General features: G+C 40.8%; 1 protein-coding gene across 5 annotated transcripts in view; it reads right to left on the bottom strand.

The window, feature by feature from the left end:
* plcb4b (phospholipase C, beta 4b) overlaps window positions 1-19,343 on the bottom strand; it is a 75,367-nt gene extending 56,024 nt beyond the window's left edge. For 3 of the 5 annotated variants that reach the window (XM_082506524.1, XM_082506523.1, XM_082506525.1), the window contains exons 1-2: window positions 19,040-19,343; window positions 15,455-15,496 (exon numbers count right to left, since the gene is read on the bottom strand). The gene's annotated coding sequence lies outside the window, so the exon portion shown is untranslated. Of the gene's footprint in view, window positions 1-7,849; window positions 8,110-11,448; window positions 11,600-15,454; window positions 15,497-19,039 lie in introns of those variants that run through there. The other 2 variants (XM_082506527.1, XM_082506526.1) reach the window with 2 other exon arrangements.
* Window positions 19,344-20,983: the final 1,640 nt, after the last annotated feature.

The raw sequence follows: 20,983 nt of genomic DNA, 5'->3' as shown, positions 1-20,983 counted from the left end.
AGCAGGCCCATGTAATGAAGTTAATACAGAGCTTGGTATTGATCTGGCACCATCTATTTTGAGTCATCTGCCTCCGATCCCTCTCTCCCCCTCTTCATGTAGATAAGCTGCAACTGTGGGAGAGGCCTATGTAGATCAAATATTCCACATGTCAAGTGGACTCACTGGACAAGAGCTGTTCACAGGCCTCTTCAGCCAGGGTAGAGCATCAGCAGATACACTGTGTATCAAAAAAGCCATGACACATGTACAGACACCAATATTCATGTTCTGCTAAGTAATTTAGTAAGAGCCCTATAAAGAGAACAGGTTAACAATACTTGGGTCCTGCTTTTTCACCAGGCCTCTTTTATCCATCGACGTAAGAATGAATCGACATAGGAAACCTGTAAAATACTACTGCTGCTGTTACTAGGGATAATAATAAGTAGAAGAAAATAAGTGATGATGCTGCTAAGTGGACACAGATATTTTACACTTTAGCAGACAAAGCTAACAAACTGGAACTCAATTGTGCTACCATGGAAACTCCAACCAGCAGCACAGCTAAAAGAGTTCAGTCATGAATACACAATATCAAACAAAAAAAATAGATGTTTCTTGCTACATCTCTTCTTTCTGTGCATCTGTGCGGACACACACATGCACACACGAGTATATTTTTAGTAGGTGCTATTCTAAGTAACATCCAGCCATGCGGTAATCATTCCTTTGATTAAAGCAACAGGTAAGAAGCTGCTAATCTCTCCCCTGCCTGTCACAGGATTTAAATGGTACAAACAGTAACAGCTGTGCCGACCATCACTCAACAAATGACGGCTTTACAGGGGAAGCACACAGGGGTGCTGATTAAAACAACAACACTGCCAACCGCACACACTCCCGCAGGTATCACAGGATGGGATCTGGCCGGGGAAATGACATTATCCGTGTTACCTGAAATAGCCTAATCTGAAAATAATACGTCATTATCTACACATACAAGCTTACACCAAAATGCCTCACATAAACTGGTCTGGAGGTAAAGAGAATGACAGTTCAAGTACTAACGACATATGTCCCCGCCTCAGGAAATCGACCCAACCCAAAGGCTGACGCGCAGCTCTCTGTGGGACACGCTGTTGACGGCTTTGCTGCCATGAGCAGCACCTGTCAGGGCACTGAGATGATAATTCTCATTTGGCCCCCGATTGCAACTATGTTGAGAGTGACTCTGAAGGGACATTAAATAACATCAGCTCTCAAAACGACCAAAGGAGGACTCCGAGAAATCCCTCCCCCCGTGTTTGTGTGCAGCTGTGTCATGCAGGATAGTTTGTTTTCTCAGAGGACTAAAGTAGGAAAACCAGACTGAAGACTGGGGGATAGAAAGCTTGACAAACATTAACACTAAAGTTACACTTCACCTTTCATACATCACCATTTCATTATAATAGCTCACACCAGTCTACTGTCTGTAATGCAGTTTGGAAGGTGCCATCAGGAGCTAGTTGGCTGATATCTCCTACATTTACAAATTTATGCATTTCACAGAATTTTTTTGCAAACAAATCAAAGCATAAAAATTACATTTTTCAGTTTTATGGGGATTATGTCTTTATGTCAATGTAAGGTTTCCAGTTGAGGCTCCTGGAAGTTACTAAATCCCCCGTTTCTAGTTTCTGAAAATAACATGACTTAATGTTACAGACATGAGTCTGCTAGGACTAGAAACTTGTCACCATGGCATTAAGACTTTTGTTGTGTCTAGAATCCCATTTCTCTGGACTTAGACTTTCTATGATGTGCATAAATTTAGCTACATGAAGTACACTAAAAGTATCTAGATGGTGTATTCATAACTATCAAGATGTAGAGTGTGAAATAAACTAAAATACCAACAAACTCCAATGGCTTTATTCTCATGGCACGGTGAGCATGTTTTGGTATGCAGGCCTTCATCTATCAACACACCGAATCTTTTCTATTGGTGTTCCACTAATTGGGGCCTTCCAAATATGGTGTTCATCCAAACCTAGGGTGAAAGTGGAAAATTCCAACAGTAAAATTCCACCAACAGGAGGAGTCTTCAATAACCTGGACACATCCAGAAGCCCAAAAAGATACCAATAAACATTCATCAAATTCAATCCAAATCATACAAAAAAAGACCACACAGCTGCACTGACCACAAATAACATAAATGCATCAATAAAGTTTATAACAAAGAAGTAAAGTTATTTTTTTAAGCCAGGATATTTACTAGCCTGTTTTTATAAATCCAATAAAGTTTTTTTTTTTTAAGAACTCCTTTGTCTATTACTTCTTGTATTGTATTGTAGGTTGAAGGGTTACTGTTATGAAAGTCCAGGTAGTGAATAGCCACAGGCTAGTTAAATGTTACCGCTGCATGTCACTGCTGCTAGCAGACAAAACAAAACTACCCGTTGAAAGTAACACTCTACCCAAAGAAGTACCTGTTCTACGAATGGAAGTATTCAAATTAAGTAATAATGTTTGTGTCTTATCTTTGGTGGTGACTCTAAACCCCAGAACATAGCTTTTTTCACCTTTTACATGCTCTGCAGCTGCTGAAGGAGTCCACAACAACTTTTAAGTAGGACCTTTATGTATGCAGTACCTATTAAGAATCAGTTTCACTAACTGTGGTTAATTAGCAACATTAGTAACGTTTATGAAAGACGAACATTTAAAAATCAAGATCCGAAATCATGAACCTCTGAACGATTCAGACATGTGGAGCTCTTCTGATTGTTTCTTGCCACAGCAACAAAAACAAAGGGAAAAAACAAACCAAAACACTTCTATATGTTCGTAAACTGTATCCACAATCACTCAATACAAATATTTTGAGTAACATACTTCTATACTGCAAGGAATAGTGATAGTAAAGTTGTGCAGTATACCATTCAGCACCATTTTCATTAACTGCATAAACACCAGCCTAATTTTTTATATGACTAAAATGTACAAATTACAATTATTTAGTGACAAACCTGAAAACATGAGGAAAAATGAAAGAAATGCATCTCTCTGGATACCTCACGTCTTCTTCGATTCAACACCAAGTCACACACATCAAAACACATCAGCAAATATTGACCTTTTTACTTACTTAGCATAATTTAAAAAGAAAATTGAGAGTAAACAACAGTTGTATAACAATGACTCTGTAAGAACTGGTGTTGTTTAACTGGCTTTAAAATCTCAAAACTCCAACACAACTTAATTCGAAGCAACCAAAATGCTGCATCCACTTTAGTGATAGTGCCGGATGACCTCTTCGATGAATGTCCACTCTCTGCAACCTTCGAAAACGGGGACACGGACTAGTATTGTAGCGTGGAAGCGGTTAAAATATAAAGACTTGAACTCAATACTATCACCATTCATTGGAACTTACGTTCGGTTTCTGCTAACACTGCAGTATAAACAAAATGAGTCATGCCAGGAGCGGTGCTAGAAGCTCTCTCAACTATTTATGAGGTTTTTTTGTTTTTCATCCTTTTTTTTTCTCCCAATAGATTCATGTACTACAATCCATCAGAAAGACCCACGCAGGCATGAATGGAATAAATAACCTGAAACATCACTCTCTTTACTGTCTTCACAGTAGAACGTGGGTGAAATTGAAATAGGAGGTAAAGACAAAGAGGGCGGCATCCTGAGAGCGGTAGAGAACAATGGAGGAAGGGAGAAAGGCAAGCAGACAAAGACAAAGCTGCACAGGCACCAAACCATTTCACATACACTTTGACTTTTCAATTTTATTTTTTCTGTGTGATGCTGTCAGAAGCCAGCTCCCTGAGGGCCAAAGAGTGAGAGGCAGCCAAAGAGAGTAAAATCCTGGCAGAGAGAGAGAGAGAAGGTGAGCGGGAGGATTTTTCTGCTTAGTGAGTCAGAGAATATCGCTCGCTTTGCCTTGGAGAATGATGGACGACTGTCTTTAACAAGGAAAAAATTAGGTCTTGGTCTCTCTGCGCACATCAGACACAAACGGAGAGCACTTCTCCCCTTCCGCCATTGTGCAGGCTAATTAGTAGATTTTATTAGCATGGACCAATGGTAGGAAACCATTCAACCTCAGCTAATAGCTCATAGCTATTACACAGCATAATTTGTGCTGCTATGACATGAAAAACTGTAGGGATTAAGTTTCAGACCAGGAATCTATAACACTGCAGTCATCCATCTGCCCAATGTTATATAATACAGGTTCATTATAAAAATAAAAATAAATCATTCAAAAATGAAAACAATGTCTCTCCACATGAGTGTTTTTGACATTTTCAAAGAAATGTCTGTTCACCATAAAATGCATGTCCTTCACATGCAGAGGTTATGCTCATGCAGGTGTAAGAAGGCAGCCGAGGACTGGCTGATTAGCTGTAGAGTCACATGATAGAGACAAGTGAATGTGGAGGTTATGCCCAGGTTATTCTATAAAATCATCTCAACAATATAAATTGAGTTTTTGAAGGAGTTTAAAAAGACAAAATGGTTACAGAAGTAAAAAAACAAAAACATTTATGCATTTATTAACAAAGCTTAGGCAATTTTAATCCAAAGACTCTCCTGAATACATAAAAAAACATCCAGTCTTGGTGTGCCACCTATGTAATTTTTAATTTTTTACTTTTTTCATCTGTTCAACATAATGGTGCAAAGGACTGGGTGGTTCCTTTGTTCTTATTTTCAAAGTTGTGCCGCTAGACTGCTCTCACCAAAGCTGCGTACTTAGTTGGACTTAGTTGCTAAGATATGGTGGATGCTTTGGTCATTAAAATCAGCATAGCTGAGAGTCTCTAGAGTGGCAGCTGATTATTGCTCCTCTGCAAATACAAGTCTGTGTATTCCTGCAGACACACATGCATACAAAGCAGCAATTCACACATAACGTTTGGCAACTGGTATTTGAAAAAGGCTGTATTGTTAGAAGAGATTGGTGAGAGGCAAAAACGACAAGAAAGAGAACGTGGTTCTCTCTGATGTTGCAGGTTGTGATTATCATGTTTTTGCTCACAGCTTTAAAAATAATTTCAACATTTTTTTAAACTTTGACCCCATTTTCACCTGTAGGCACTAAAAGCAGCAAACACCTGCGTGAAAGAAAAGGTTCTTGTTTTTCCATGACCCTAAAGCAAGGCAGACCAGAGTCATTTTATCCAAACATGCACTTACACTTTGCTTTTTCAGCCAGCATTGCTGTGACTCACAGCCGACACTCTTCCACAGCTTGAGACGCCATCTAATGCTTCAAGTCAAGCCAAACATAACAATATGAAACATGTGCTGCTAATGGTGTGGTGTGTGAAAAGCTAATGATTTGAGTCTGCCACATGTATTGGTCCCGTTCTCATTTTCAGGTCAAACATGGCTGAATTCAGCAAAGATGCTGCCACTTTTACTTTTTTACAATTCTAACCATAAAGCAATTTGTTTTTGATGCCGTGCGCATCTTACTGGCTTCGAGACTACATTGGCTGAATCACAGAGCCAAGATGGTAACAGATGATTTTACATTTTTTGCCTTATGCAACAGTGAGGACGGACAAGGACAAGAAGTCCCTGGCACTTTACAAAACGTATTAACCTTTCATTTATTTGTTCTTCTTGTTAGTGGTGGAGTCTGCCAGCCCCGTGCTGGACTCATATTGTCTATTAACACACAAAGGATTGACAGGAGATGATGAATTCATGTCATCCCACATGAATGTTTGTAATTTGACCTCACTGATATTAGGCTGACCGTCTACTGTACACTCTAACACAGATGCACGGTTGTATTATATTACTCCTAATATCAACCAGACAGCTGCTTCTAGTTCACATTAAAAACACTTCAACGACACAATGCTGGGTGCCTTTGACTGTGAGGAAGGCAGAAATTTCAATTTGCCGCAGAAAATGAAATGGACTACACATTCATCAAAAATCGTCACCAAATTATTTTTCATTAAAGAACAAACAGAGCAGCCAGCGTAAGCTATTAGGTTAATATCCGATCTCTGCAACTCCTCAACATGGTAACCAATATGCTCTCAGTTGCTGAGCAGAAAACATTTCACACTGTGTGCAGCATGAAATCTAATCAGCTTTTAGCTGTAAAAATCACACGGTAGTAAAGAGTTAAGCACAGCGACTGCATTTTGAGTAATCTGAATGTTTGTTCATACTTTAAGCTGTTGAGGAGAGCAAATTGATGGGAAGCTAAGTATAACCGTGTGTAATAATAAACAACATGTCCACAGACTGATCTAACAGGATGTTTGACCTCCTTAGATTGTCATCTTGACTTCTGCAGAAAAGTGACTTGAACCAAAAAGTACAAATAAAATTACCGGTTCATTTGCATAATGAGGTGCATTTCTGGAAGAGGCTTTTAATTGAAGGCCTAAGGTGAAAGTAATCATTACTCTCAGTGCTGCAGTGAAACCGCTCATACAGTTTTCTTCTCACTGTTAATTCAAACTCTAGCAGGTTTACTAAATAATAACAGGAGCTTCATAAACAAAAGGAGTTTGTGTGTGCTTACTGAGCCACTCTCAGTGAAGCACAACTATTGTGTTCTGTGTTTGATGTTCAGCCTCTTTTCAGTTTTATTTATTTATAATACTGTGCAATGCAAGTATTGAGCCACCCCTCATGTATAAGGCAAAATATACGCAAGTTTAAACTATTCCAACAAGCTTGAAAGACTCTAAACTCTCTTAGGCAGCTTTCTTGTAATGTTTTTAAGCAGTCTTTACTCTGCATTTATAATTCCATTAACTTTAACAAAATCCTTTTAACGAAAATGCAGCCCAACATGAGAGAGCCTCCACCGTGTTTCATACCTGGCTGGAGACATACAGCTAGAGCTGGGCGATATGAGATTTTTTCATATCACGATATGTTTTTTTCATTTCAGGCGATAACGATATCTATCACGATATAAGCCAAATAACTATATTTGTAAGATTTAAATGTGCCGTTGCTCACAAGTAAAATGTGAAATAATCAGCAGCTTGTTTTTAAATATTTATTTCCCATAATAAGTTCAACAGGGTAGATGTACTTAAGGAACATGAGACTTTTTCAGATAAATAAAGGCAAATATTGCAAACTACACAAAAGGCAGCCGCTAAAGCGTTTAAGTTTCAAAATAGAACAAACGAAACAGACTAAATTGTCAGTTCCACTTAGAAACAAAATATTAATTCTAAAAATAAATCTTAGTTTGTTTTACAGAAGAATAGACAAAATTGACTAACTTTTGTCAATATCAAATAAACTGAGAACTAAAAGGAAATTCTCAATCTCTCCTTGTTGTATAGCTGAGCTTTTCAAACAGTTTTAACAGTTACTTTAGTCTGACAAAAGCCGAATGACGAATTAGCGCTTCCAGTCAGAGACTGAGGCTACGTCCACACATACACGGGTATTTTTGAAAACGGAGATTTTCCGTTTTCGTTTTAAAAAATAATCCCGTCCACACATAAAGGCAGAAATGAAGGAAAACGCTGCTATGAACATGCCAAAGCAGCAGGTGGCGCTAGATTCCTAGCCGTGCAGAAATGTTGGCCAATCAGAAGTCTAGAAGCCTCGGTGGGAAAAAGTATACAAAGCTGGGGCATAGAAGCAGAACCGAGTCGTATGTGTGGACGGACAGTAACTGTGTGTATATGTAAGCATTTAAACACTGCAGAGAGTAGAATTAACAGTATTGTAGAAATTCATTTCACCGAAACAATAACGTGGCGCACAGTGTGACGCATGCACCAGTTTATTATATTTCCAGACTTGCTTTCGGCACAATTTACAGTGCACGCTACTCTGTTTTTTGTCAGACTTGAAATAGCCGAAATACCTTCACACTACGGAGCTTCTATGGCTCTTCCGTTCGACAATCTCTTCGGCATTGGAACCATCATCTGTTTTCTCTTCGGTCACGCTCGGTTGATTTTTCTAGTCGGCACACTCATTTCCTCCATTATGCGCTGGCTGCTTCCCAAACAAACACACGTGCGGCTTGGCACTTGTGCTGTACGTAACAAGTCACGCGACGTGACGCTGCGGCTGTGATTGGTTCGGCTCTGCGCTACTGAATTTGGATTGGCTGACCTTTTTTTTTTTTTTTTTTTTTAATTTTTTTTTTTTAGAGGACAAGAGCGGCGAGGTCTATCGCGATAGCTTAATTTCTCTATTGAGTAAAAGTTATATCGCGATACATATCGTTATATCGCCCAGCTCTACATACAGCCATCTAAAGTTTAGGTTCTTTGCCAAGATGACTTTTACATGTAGACAAAATACTGGTTCGCCCCTTGAGTTAGGTGACTTTTTTTATGCTTAACAGTTTGTTATGCTACAGGGAGTGCTAAGTAGAGCAGGGTGATATGACCAAAAATATTTATCACGATATACATTTGAAAATTTGCGATAACGATATAACTGACGATATAATTGACACTAGACAAAATACTTTACAACTCCACAACTTTATTAGTGCAAAAAACCCCATCAGTGTATTTTCACTTAAACAAGCAGCTGTTTTTTTGTGTGCATTAAAGTTATATAAAAATGTAACAGTGCAAATTCCTCGCTGACAGTTTAACCAAAAGGCATTTCAGTGGAAACTGGCCGACACATCCTCAGCATAACCATGTATAATATCCACAAAACTTAAAAAGAGGTTATACACACACACAATACGGTAACATTATGTTGAAGCACAGTACGTATCACTCCGCGAGGCGCCTGCCTACGATAGCTTTAATGCTCCGACAATCCATCAAGCGGTGCAGCTTCGTAGCTTAGCAAAGTCGTACTAAAACATTTGACAGATTTTCGAGCGCCGTGTACCACATAAAATCATTTCGAGGTCAGTAAACACAACCAGAATTCATACATAAGGCACACGGGATTATAAGGGGCTCTGTCGACTTTCAGAAAAATCAAAGGATTGATTTTAAGTGTGCCGTATTTTCCAAACAACACGGTAATAACGACGGCCCGCTATCACGCTCTACCAAAAATAGTGCTTTGTTGTGTATCTGACGGACAAAAGCTAAACCAGTTCCACACCACTGAAGTTGCAGCATTTCTACAAACCAATTCTGGTTCATCGGTTTCATTTAACGATCCACTTTCGCTCTTCTCCTTCTGCGTCGCCGCCATGTGCGTATGTAAACATAGGCACTGCGCATGCGCTTTTTACCCATATTCTATCGCGATATTTCATTTTCCTATCATTGCCCAAAATTACACCGGTATTACCGTGAACGGTATGATATAGCCCAGCCCTAGTGCTAAGTATCTTAAACAAAATATTCCTCTAAAAATGGTCAGGTACAAGGACTGGACTGAAGATGAGTAAATGAGCGGCCAATGTCCTAAAACTAAACTTTGGGAAACAATTGCTCAAGACCCCTTCAAAGAAATTAACAGAAACTCTGGCTCCTTAGAAGCAAAACATAAGGAAATGAGAGGTGACTCGAGAAATTGGCACAGTACTCTCTTGATTTGTCATTGCTTTTAAAAGAACATGAATGTATAATGCAAAAACATGCAACAAGTGAACCTTAGAAGGCACTACTAGGACACAGAGACAAAGCTTGTTGAAGCTCTAGAGATTGTCTTCCGCAAATGGAAACGTCTTTATAATTCAGCAAGTGCTAGGAACAATCGTAGATATATGTACTGTATATGCATGTGAACGCAATGTGTGATATATAATTTACAATTTCCTATCTAGTAAATATATACAGCATATAGAATTTCCTAGTCTATGTCGTGTGCTATAATTGCGTCACCTAAGGAAAATGTCTGAGCATTTTTCACTGGAAAATTTACATCTGTCCTCTTACCATGTGCTTCGTGACACTTTTCTAAACTTCACATTGCTTCTACAGTTTGTTATGATAGCCATCTAAAGGATTTATGTGCTAAGGACAGAGGTTTGTTTAAATGACATCCAAGAAGTGGCTGATGAAAAATGCACGAGGCTCTTTGACAAATTTCTGGCAGTGCTTGGAAAGCCATGTGAAGGGAACTATTCGCCTATTAAACCCAGTGTTTATACTCCACCTAAAATCTGTTTGTTTCCCTGCTTGTACTTTTCAGTTTATGAGTTACAAACTCCAAAGAAAGCCTCCAAAAAAATGCCATTAAAATCCGCTTTGTCTTTCAAACCAAAAAAAAACAAAGACAGACATAAATTTGGCCCATATTAACTACTATATCTACATATATAGCAGGAATTCCCCAGCAGCCATTATTATTATCCAAGTCAACAACAAAGTAAAGACAATTGTGCCATGTACTGTGTTCTGCATTTCCACTGAGCTGAGCAGGGTAAATGATAAGCTAATCTCTGAAGTGTTACATAATTGCTATCTTGTAGAGTAGTGGGCTGCCTAAAGAGACCCCTCTGGCACACACACACACACACCACAAGGGCAGTGTTGTAGAGAGAGGAAGAAGCAACATTCCTGCTGTTTATCAAGTCATCTGATCAGGCCAGCAAGTCATGCGTTGAAACTGTGTTAGAGGCTGGGCGGGATGCTTTAGGCTAACCCTCGCCCTATGTACTCTGCAGTTTTCAGAATCTTAACTTATTCTCTCACAGTGCTCTGTCTTCATGTAAATGACTGGTATCCTCCCAAAAACACACTAATGCTCCACTTTATTTTCAACAAACACCTAAAGAAGACACTTAAGACCTCCCTGCATTTGCCCCATTTGTAACGCAAACAGATAAACCATTAAAAGCTTGATCGATAAGTCTGTAAAATATCTGCTAATTTTCCACTTCAAGTACTGACAGTGTTGATAAATGTGATAATTTTGCTGACTGCAATGATCCTCGTCGGTGCGTTGTGAAGCCGCGGGCTCTCTATTACGGGCCTGGGATGGTTAATAATAGCTATCCAGGAGAGGACGGTACAGAATCACGTTTTGCATTCTGGAGCGAAGGTCGACAGTTTAATTGGAAGTGCAAATTGCGTTTACATGTATCCCCACAGTGGATTGAGCCATGGGTAAAGTGAATGCGCACATTGCAAGCGTGTGTGCGTTTAACAAAAGAGAGGGAAGGGTTCGTCCCAACGTATTTTTAGACCGACGCGTGGAGCCGAGCCACAGTTATTATCACTGAAGTGTTGTTTTTACTCCTCAAATCCTCTTTTGCACAAGCTCAGATACTCCTGCTGCCCACTACTGAATCAGCGAGGCCGATGCTGCCAATTTTTTATTAAGAAAGAGTAAATATTGACTTGATGACTGTAGCTTCCATCTGTTGGTGTGAGAGTAAGAGTCTCGCTCGCTCTCTATCTGCTCTGCTTTCACTCGCTGCCGACACTACCACCACCCCCACTCGCACCACCACCCATCTCCTTCCCTCTGCTGCTGGCTTAGAATCTGCAGAGAATACCCCCGTCATTATATTCACCCTCGAGCCACACTTACCCTTGTAGTGAAGACACGCGTTCTCATCATTGATCTCTCTCTTTGTTTAGGCAGCTAATAGTACTCCCACATAGCTCTATAATCCACAACATCTGGATTAGTGAGGGTTGAGGCCACTTTTTGATCAGCTATCGTGTTACGTGAAGATGAGACTGTGGGAGTGGAGCTGAGTGGTTTTATCAGAGCAGAGAGCGGGCGGGAGGGGGGCGGATGCTGAGGTTTTTCTGACCCTTTTATCCTTGTCACGGGCCGAGGACAGAGTCTTTCATGTCGTTTCTTAGAAAGCTTTCTAAGCAAGTGCACAACTGAAAGACGCCACATTTGCACAAAAGCAGTGTTACAGCTTCTTTGGATATCCAAAAGAAGGTACTTTGCCACGTTTACATTTCTCTGTAACTATTTTGGTATGGCCATTTATGAGGACTCATTTTCTTTATGCTACTTGATTACATTAAAAGATGAAGCTCCTCCAAAAGTAATATCTTCTCTCTCCGGGTGCTGCCTCAGGTGCCTGTCACATCCATATTTTCAATGAATGCCAAGGTCTTAAAATGCATCAGGGTAGGACAAAGTTGCAGAGTGCTGGATCCGTGTAAATATTTGCAGTGGGAATTTAGGTGTGTTGACTCTGCTGCCGCTGACACCGCTTCTCTTACGTGTGAGAAGGAAGGATCTTATGTTCTCCGTTTGAACAAGCACTGAACTTATTATTTTATCCTTCAACACAAAGAGGTGTTGATTTTTTACAGGAATGCTCCATAACATGATGACAGTTTAAAAAAAATCATGTTGGTAAAAAGAATTTGTATCCAATATTGATAACCATTAACACTGGTAATTAAACGTTTTTTAGCCTGCACCAGCAGGATGGTACACACGCTAAAATAAGGTGAGGCATGATGGCAAAACTGATAATGTAAACTATGATTATTGAATGCTGTTTTATTCCTCATTGTCTACAAAGGATTGGGTGTTCCCTTCTTTCCTGTCACATGTAGTTACTGAAGTGTAAGCTTAGGATGTTTAGCGTGTTGCCTCACACCAAAAATGTTCCTGGTTTGAATCCCACCTTGGGATGTTTTCCCTGCATCTGTGTAGATTTCTGCTGGGTTTACTTTGCCTTCCTTAGTTCAAAGACATGCTTGTTAGGCAAACTGGCTATGGATGAGACGTAAATCAAGTATTAAAACTGTGACAAATACAATATTGTATGAATGTATGATTAAATGTGACACATAGTAGCAAATAGCACTTTGAGTGGGCAGTATGATTAGAAAAGCGCCACATATATGGCAGTCTATTTCAATGACCACCAATTTTTTTTTTTTTTTAATTTACCCACGATCTATTACTGTGAAAAGCCATACACACTGGTACAGGTGGATTTAAAGTAGAAGCTTAACCCAATAGGATGGGGTTTTATTAGTAAATTCTTGACAGTACTTTATAATAACCATTTTAAGAAATGGTAAACGAATAGTGTGAGCTAAAAATTGATCTGCAAAGCATCTATTAACATTTTCTGAAAGGTTACAGTAAGGTTACAACTAATGTTTATCATACTTTTTAAGCAGGTAATAAAGACTCTGTAAGTCATCTATAAACATTATTTGGAAGGCAAGTATAAAGTTGTAACTGATATTTATAACACTTGTTTCAACAAGTGCATAATTATCCAGGTATGTAAATCACAAGATTGAACTTGTAGATGTCACTTCATGCCCTGTTTTCTTAACATACACATGAAAAAGTCTTCACAGAACTCTTTGAAAACAAAGTGATTCAATAGCTTGTAGAAGCACCTTTATAACAACAACTCTAATAAGTTTTCGTTTGACTTTATTAGACTCTCACACACACACCCGAAACTCTGGCTGATTGGGACCCACGCCCAGTTTCCCACCTTGGCTCAGGCGATTAGAGGATCATCAGGGGGTCCTTTTGTCCCTCTGTGGGGGGTCACTCCCACTAGGTTTATATCTGGGACTCTCCACCATTTGACCTTAGAACTGAAGAAGCTTCTCGGATGAGAGGTGAAACGTCTTCAAGCAACTTAAAGAAGTCCAGACGCTTTTCTTTGCAAGCTCCTTTGACTACGATGACCTGGATGACTGAGAACCTTCACAGACAGACTCTCACATTGTTGCAGAGGAATTTTGGCCCGCTTGTGTTTACAAAGTTGTTTTAGTTCATCAAAGTTTGTGAGCATCTGCTTATGCAGAACATTTCAATTGGTTTGAGGTCTAGACTTTCACTAGGTCACTGCAACACCCTGATTTTTTATTTTTCGGTCATTCAGTTAGAGATTTACTGCTGTGTTTGTGATCATTGTCCTGCTACATGACCCAATTTCAGCCAAGTCAGATGTAGAATACTTTGGTATACAGAGAAGCTCATGGTCAACTCAATGACTCCAAATGTCCATGTACTGTATCTGCAAAACAAGCAAAAAATCACGCCCCTCCATCACCATGCTTGACAGTTGGTATGAAGTGTCTGCGCTGATATACTGCATTTGGTTTTCACCAATAATCGTGGAATCATAATGGCCAAAATCTCCACTTTGTCCAAAAGACATAGTTCAAGACGTCTTGTGGTTGTCCAGATTGCAACTCTACACCCCTAATCTGTGCTGCCATATAAGAAAGAAGAGGCTTTCTTCCAGCAACCCTTCAAAAAAGCCATATTGTTGAAGTCTCGTGTTTCCAACTGTACTGTCATGACCTTCAACATTTAACATGCTAACAGGCCTGTAGAGTCTGAGCTGTGGTTCTTGGGGTTTTGCAGTTTCTCAGAGAATTGAGTGGTCTGACCCTGGGGTGAGTTTGCTGGGATGTTCACTCATATGAAGATTGTGTCATTGCGTTAACATAGACATGAATGCTCAAAACCGACAAACTACCAAAATTTCTGCTTTTATAGAGATTCTCACACTTGCAGCTGATCCATTAATCATATTTGACTGGCACCACCTGGCTACCATTTACCCTCTTAATTCCTGTAGAAGGGTGTACTTAATCTTTCACAGGACGGCATAGATTCCTGAAAAACCTTCACGACTGTATTCCATAGAATATGTCAAGTTAGGAGCGATATCCATCCTCTTTTGGGACAGACTGCCAAAAGACACCTTTTGTGTATTTCAGAAATACCAGCAGTTTGCAGCGGAGACCAGCTTACTGTTCAATAATCAAACCTTTATCACAAACTATAATATGTGGTAATCATAAAACATGTTTCCAAAGTAATGCTTAGATATGTTTTAAGAATTACTTTTCCTAGTCACTATCAAGTTAGTCATATGGTTCTTGCCAACAGAATAATTTAGAGATAATACACACCTCTCTGCTCGATAAAAGGAGACATATGAAAATGAACCAGGCAAAGCTAACAGACAGCTTTGATGCTACACATCATTAATACAAAATATATCATGAACACATAGGCAGCAATCACATTTGAGCTTCATTAAAGTGTCAAACTTGGCACGGGGGAGCACAAAGCAACAGCTTCAGTCACGCAACCTACTTATCAATGAGTGATGTGTGCAGTGGATCAGCGAATATCAGCCTTTCATGAAAGATACAATTAAAATTTAGACTTCATGCTTTCATCACTCAGCACAAATCCAATAAGATGTCTGTCTCGGCACAACGTGTTTGTAATATTTAATGCGGGAAAGAAAGTGTCTGTATTCGCTAATGAGGCCTCAAAGAAAGAGTGGCGGGAAAATAAGATCCAGGTAGATATTAGTGCACGCAGACACGCAGAAATGTGTTAGATCAAACACTGACACATACATTACATTGATTGATTTATTGCAAGCTCTGTTTTCCCAAACTTTATGTTCAACTAAATTCTGGACGCTGTGTCGTTTTAATATTTGCCACAGGGGCTTGTAAGCCAGCGGCGCTGTTGGGCAGAATGTAACAACAAACTAAGAAACACAACGCAAGAAAAATAAATTTGTGTTGCTGCAGCGATCACTGGCAGCCCCAAAACTCACCAGTTCAGCATCAATAATTTCAGCGGGAGTTCATATCTCGGCCTGCAGAGACAAAAAAGGACATACAGTTAGAAGGGGAGAGAATTTCATAAATAACAAAACCCTGAATGTGGACTTATTTGGCTGAGTTCTAAAACCCTGCTATACAATAGGAAGGTCAGGAGCTGAGATACAACCACACCCAGAGATGAACGCATCCCGATTCCCTCCACTTACTCCCTTGCCAGGGAAAACAAAGTTCAGACATGTTGAGCTCTGCGATGCAGCATATTTTCAACATATTACAACAACACTGGTCCTATCAGTCGCTGTGCCCACATTACCCGTCTGTTGGTCTGTTAGTCCATCTGGCTTTCAGGACTTCCACTTTCAAAGATCTCTTTGCAGGAGCACAAAAGAGAAAATAACGATTCTACAAATCATAGAACTGTTAAAACAAACTGACAGAGGTGGAGAAAGGTCAGTGACTCTAGACCAGGCCCTCCCAAGTCTAACAGAAACCATGGAGAGAAAGTGTGCTAGTCTTAGAAAAAAACTAACAAACAAACAGGCAATCAAGATATACAGTAAACTGCCACTGGATGGATTCCAAATCCAGTCCCGCTAGAATAAACCTCCAACCTTCGAGCAAATCGATATCATGCTGGCAAGAATAACGCTGTGAGAAAACAGACAGAGAAAAAGAGATTTTTCTCCAGTTGGACCAAACCCTACAGCCAATCTCAAGCTTTCCACAGAGATACAAACACCCCGAAAGTTGATGCTGAGTAATGTCTGTCTTACACACATTTCATGGCCTAATCAAGTTCACATCCACAACAAAACAATGCCAGGCTTTGAAATGCTGTTTTAGTTTCATCCTTTTTCTTTCATACACTGTCTTTACATCCAAGACTTAAAATGTAGTTCAGCTTTTTCATTCTAAACTAACTTCTTATTGGCTTAACGCTTGCATATAATATACCAGTATACACCCTCAATCTGCCCAGTTTTACATTTTAAATAGAGCTAAATCTCCTCTGCACTGAACATATACATAATAATATGCTTAGTTACAAATTATCTCACAGCCATAAAAGTGTCCCTCCAGTGTACTCCAGATACACCTGAACTTCAATTAAAATTGCTGGACTGGGAAGTCTGTCCTCACCAAATCAGCAGAAGCATCTACAGTGAGATTTAAAACCACATCCCAATATTTAAAAACCTTCATATAGGAGCTACAAATGCATAGCAGTGCAAGACTTCCTACATCCGTCTGGGCTGAAGATTCCCTCCACATGCATAAATAAAGTTCCTGGATCCAGATTGTGGTATTTTCTTGAGATCATCAAGACAATGTCTCTCAATTTCCAAAGAATTTCAGGATGAAACTCCAAAGGTAAACGGTAAAATGTAACACTTTGTTAATAACACTGTTATTAAACAGAGAAAGAACAAACTGAAGCAATTATATAACCTTGGCAGAAATAAAATGAAAAAAAAAAGTGGCAACATGCCATGGGATCCTCCTTCAAACTTGGCATGTTTGCTCAACTATAAACCCATAAAGTTATGTTTATCTTGAATGGTTGGGATACCATCAACTGGGCTACAGCTTTCAGGGAACCAGCATAGCACATGCAAAGTACTCAAAACTTGGTCTGAGTACTTCAGTCTGTAGTTCCTGCTACAGTAGCTGCCTGCAGGACATATGGACAAGGTGAAAATAACACCAGCTTTACTATCAAGGCTGATAAACGTTAAAGAGTACCAGTGATAACAGAAGCTGGCAAACTGGAGTCACTTTTGTTCTAATCGGTAAAACTAACAATGATGGTTAACAATTTAGATCAAGTGAAGAATTTGCAAATATAACAAGGTTTATCCCGCAAGCTGTGACGATGCAGCCAAACTCTTAAGCTTCTTAGTCCACCTCTATTCATCAAAATGCTTCGCAGTCCGGGTTTAAGCCTCAGGTAAGGGATTGTTATTGTGCGAGGGAGGGTAATGTTTGCCTCCGTAATCGCCAGTCAAACGTTTATGTGGCAGTGTCAATAAGCCAGAGCAGAATTTGTTTTTCTTTACATAATGGAGGCGATGTTTCACAGGCTGCAGAGGACGTCGCCTGGAAGGAGGGAGTGGGAGGCGACCTTCTGAGGGTTTCACAATAACGGGGACTGACGCACTCTTTGCTGCCTGACCACAGCTATCTTGATGGTCGATTTAATATGCACTAGTAGACACCTGTGCAGCAATTTCCCCCCCAAAAAGAAAACGGATGCAGTATGCAAATAAGCGCTGCAGAGCAAGTTGGTGAGAGCAGGGGGAACAGCTGATGCAACAAGTTTGTTTCTACACTCATTCTTAAGTTAATGTTAGGGGGAAAATAATACTTTATACGGTGCAAACAAGTCTACACAGCCCCCCACCCCCCACCCCACACACACACACACACACACACACACACACACACACACACACACACACACACACACACACACACCTCACCCCCTTCCACACACACAGGCACATGTTATTCCTGAACAAATATCACTCTGCCTCCGGGGTGTAACGGATAAAACTGGTTTTGGAAATGAAAATGAAGAACCTGCTGAGTTTCGGCTGTCATTTGCTCTGGTTTCAAGGAAAGCTGCTGATTACATCTTCCCCTATCAAAAATAGATTGTTTAAAATCCAAAGAGCACACCGTGAATGATTTCACACACAAATTATGACATTTGATCACCCATGCAACTATTTTTATGATACTTTAACACCGTTGTGCTGATTGATTAAACACCGGCATTACGGGCACACGAAAAACACTGTTTTCTAGTTGGCGTAACGGTGAATCAATGACACCTTGCAAAGCTGGGATGGATGCATGCATGGCAAGCTGCAGCTACCACACTAGCAGCAAACAGACTGAGAATGCACCAGTTCTGCATGTTAAATTTACATTATCATACAAATCTCGCAGGGCATTAAGCTCCAAATATGTAGTGCAATAAACCAAAAAGCACCCATTAGAGTAAATGCAAGAAATAAAATCTCGGGTTTGTTGGTTGACTTTTATGGCCACTGTGCAGTGTGCACTGTGCTTGTCATCGGCTGGCTTCTGCTCTGTCCCGCTACAGCTAGCTCCGCTGGCTAGCCTCACAGCCGTTGGAAACGTCAATAAGCCCCGCATTTCATCAGGTTTTCAAGCCGCGGCGGCTCTCTGCAGTCCCGTATTCACCTAGCAGAGAGCTCACCGAGCAAAGCTGGAGTGAATTCGATAATAAAAACCAAAAGGTTTATTTAAATGCGTCTGCCTAGCTAGCTAGCAAATGCTATTGCTTCCAGCTGTGTGTGTATGTGTGTTTGACAGAGTGAGGCAGCGAGAGGATGTCTGACTGATGAGAGCAGGATTTGGAGAGTGCCGCTGAGAGCTAGCGTGATGGAGTTTTAATGAAGGGTCCAGCGTCCGTCTGGCAGCAAAACAAACACATTAAATTGAACTCAGTCTGGTGCACGTTTAACCGAGCAGCCCTTAACCTAAGACGCGGTAAACTCTGACTGTTCTCTCGGCAGCAATCAGAAAGCTTTATGTGTGTTTCTTACGTGGTTTCGCGGTTGGAGATGGAGAGGGGGTTTAATCCGACGGCGGAGAGAAAATGATGCTGTGCAGGGTCCGGGTAGGGATTTTCTGTCTCCGCCTGTCTGCGTGTCTTCCAGCTGCTGCTGCTCTATCCCGTCTCCCTCCGACTGTCTACTCTGCCTCCCTCCCGCCGGAGTGTCCCGGTGTTCTTGTACCACTCGCCCTCCAGTGGAGAATGAACGGTGCTGATGCGCGCTGATTAGGAACCCCTCTTCAGACGGGCAGCCCTCCCCATCCCCTCCCACACCCACCACTACACACTGCACTCACACCTAACGTGCCTGCGCGCGAATGGGTGTGTGCGTGCGTGTGCGATCGCGCGGTGGCGTGCGTGTAAATGAGTGAATGAGTGTGCTTTGGGTTAACGGAGTGAGTCATCCGGTAGAACCAGATCCAGCTCCGCCCCCGTTTTCTAACAGCTGACTACTGTAGCCGCCATGCGTTGATAAAGACAAACAGTGCCCCCCCTCCTCCCTTTGTAGTCTAAAAGTCTAAAGTCTAAAATAATGAGCTCAGAATTTAGATGTAAGTATGTAAGCAATCCCAGGGGGACAAAAGTTGAGGCTTCAAAGTGCTCTATATGCTTTATTTCACAAAGTTTTTTCTATGCTTTGCTGTGTATGATGTCAAGGAAGAGGGGATGGGCTTAATATGATCAGACACACAGCTCTGACTGTAAACACAGAAGCTCCATCCACCTCTTATTTAAATCCTCTGTTTACAAGCAGCAGTAAGAAGAAAGTTGACTCAAATAAAGATGTGAAGAGTGTAACCGAAGACAATATCAAAAAGGTTATTTTTAAGGTTAAGTTTAAGAAAGCTACAGGACACTTTCGGTAGCTTTCAGAGGCCTATTCCTGCCTCCAAGGACCCATTAAGTGGACACTGTTTTCAAAATTAATTATTGTATGACAATCAGTCTCCTAAATGGTACAAAAGCAACTACAGCCACTCCATCATTAGAGGAAAAAATAGTCGGCAGTCTCTGAGCTTCAGAGACTAAATGGGCCAAAAATGATGACAGAAGTATAGTGAGGAAAACCCTGCAAACCAAGGGCACTGTGTCTTTCCTCATCCCTCTAAATGGGACATTTTTAGGTTTTAGGACATGGTCTGATAGTTTAACAATGGTACGGATAATATTAGAGTCACAATCCGAATTTGATCCAGCCTAGATTAAGGCAAAGTTCAGTGTTAACATTACATTCATAACTTTGGGATTAAGGTTGTGTTATGATAGTTGAGGGAAAGTGGAGAGAGCTAAGATTATATTTGGGGGCCAAGGAGTGGAGGCAGTCAGTGATTAGCATTTCACTCGCTCACTCAAACATTCACATCAGTTTCTGCTTGTGTTTTTGTGCCTATGTAACTATGTATGTGTGTGTGTTTGTGTGTGAGTGAGTGAGAGAGAGCTCAGTGTACCTTAGCCAGCATCCTGCGGTCTTCTCCTCTCTGTCCTGGTGTTACAGGACACCTCCTCCTCCTTCTCTTCGTCCCCGCAGCAGATGGACAGACGCAGAGCGATATTATTCCTGGGAGTTTGGAGGGGCGTCTCTGTTTTTATAACCCAGAGAATCTTATTAAAAAGCTGCTCTCCTTCCGTCCTGAACTTGAGGTTAATTAGCTCACTTCCTAGTTGCCGACATGCACCGAGGCCTCTGAATGGTCACAGTGGTTGTTATGGACGACTAGGCTTGTCTTATCTCTGGCTGCCTGTGGGGATTCTGCTGTGGAGCTGAGACTAAGAAGGGCACAGTATTTATGTAGTGTGGAAAACACATACACTGGCAGCACGTACAAATGTAATAGAGACAGCCGAAAAGTCACCCACACAAGCACACTGACACAGTGAGCACAGACGTACACAGACTCACACGGGAGACTCCACCAACGCTCACACAATGTGT

Source organism: Aulonocara stuartgranti (genome assembly GCF_965226115.1).
Source record: "Aulonocara stuartgranti genome assembly, chromosome: 15".
Lineage (NCBI taxonomy): Eukaryota > Metazoa > Chordata > Actinopteri > Cichliformes > Cichlidae > Aulonocara > Aulonocara stuartgranti.
The sequence above is the reverse complement of the archived record's forward strand: the minus strand, read 5'-3'. Positions and strand labels throughout refer to the sequence as shown.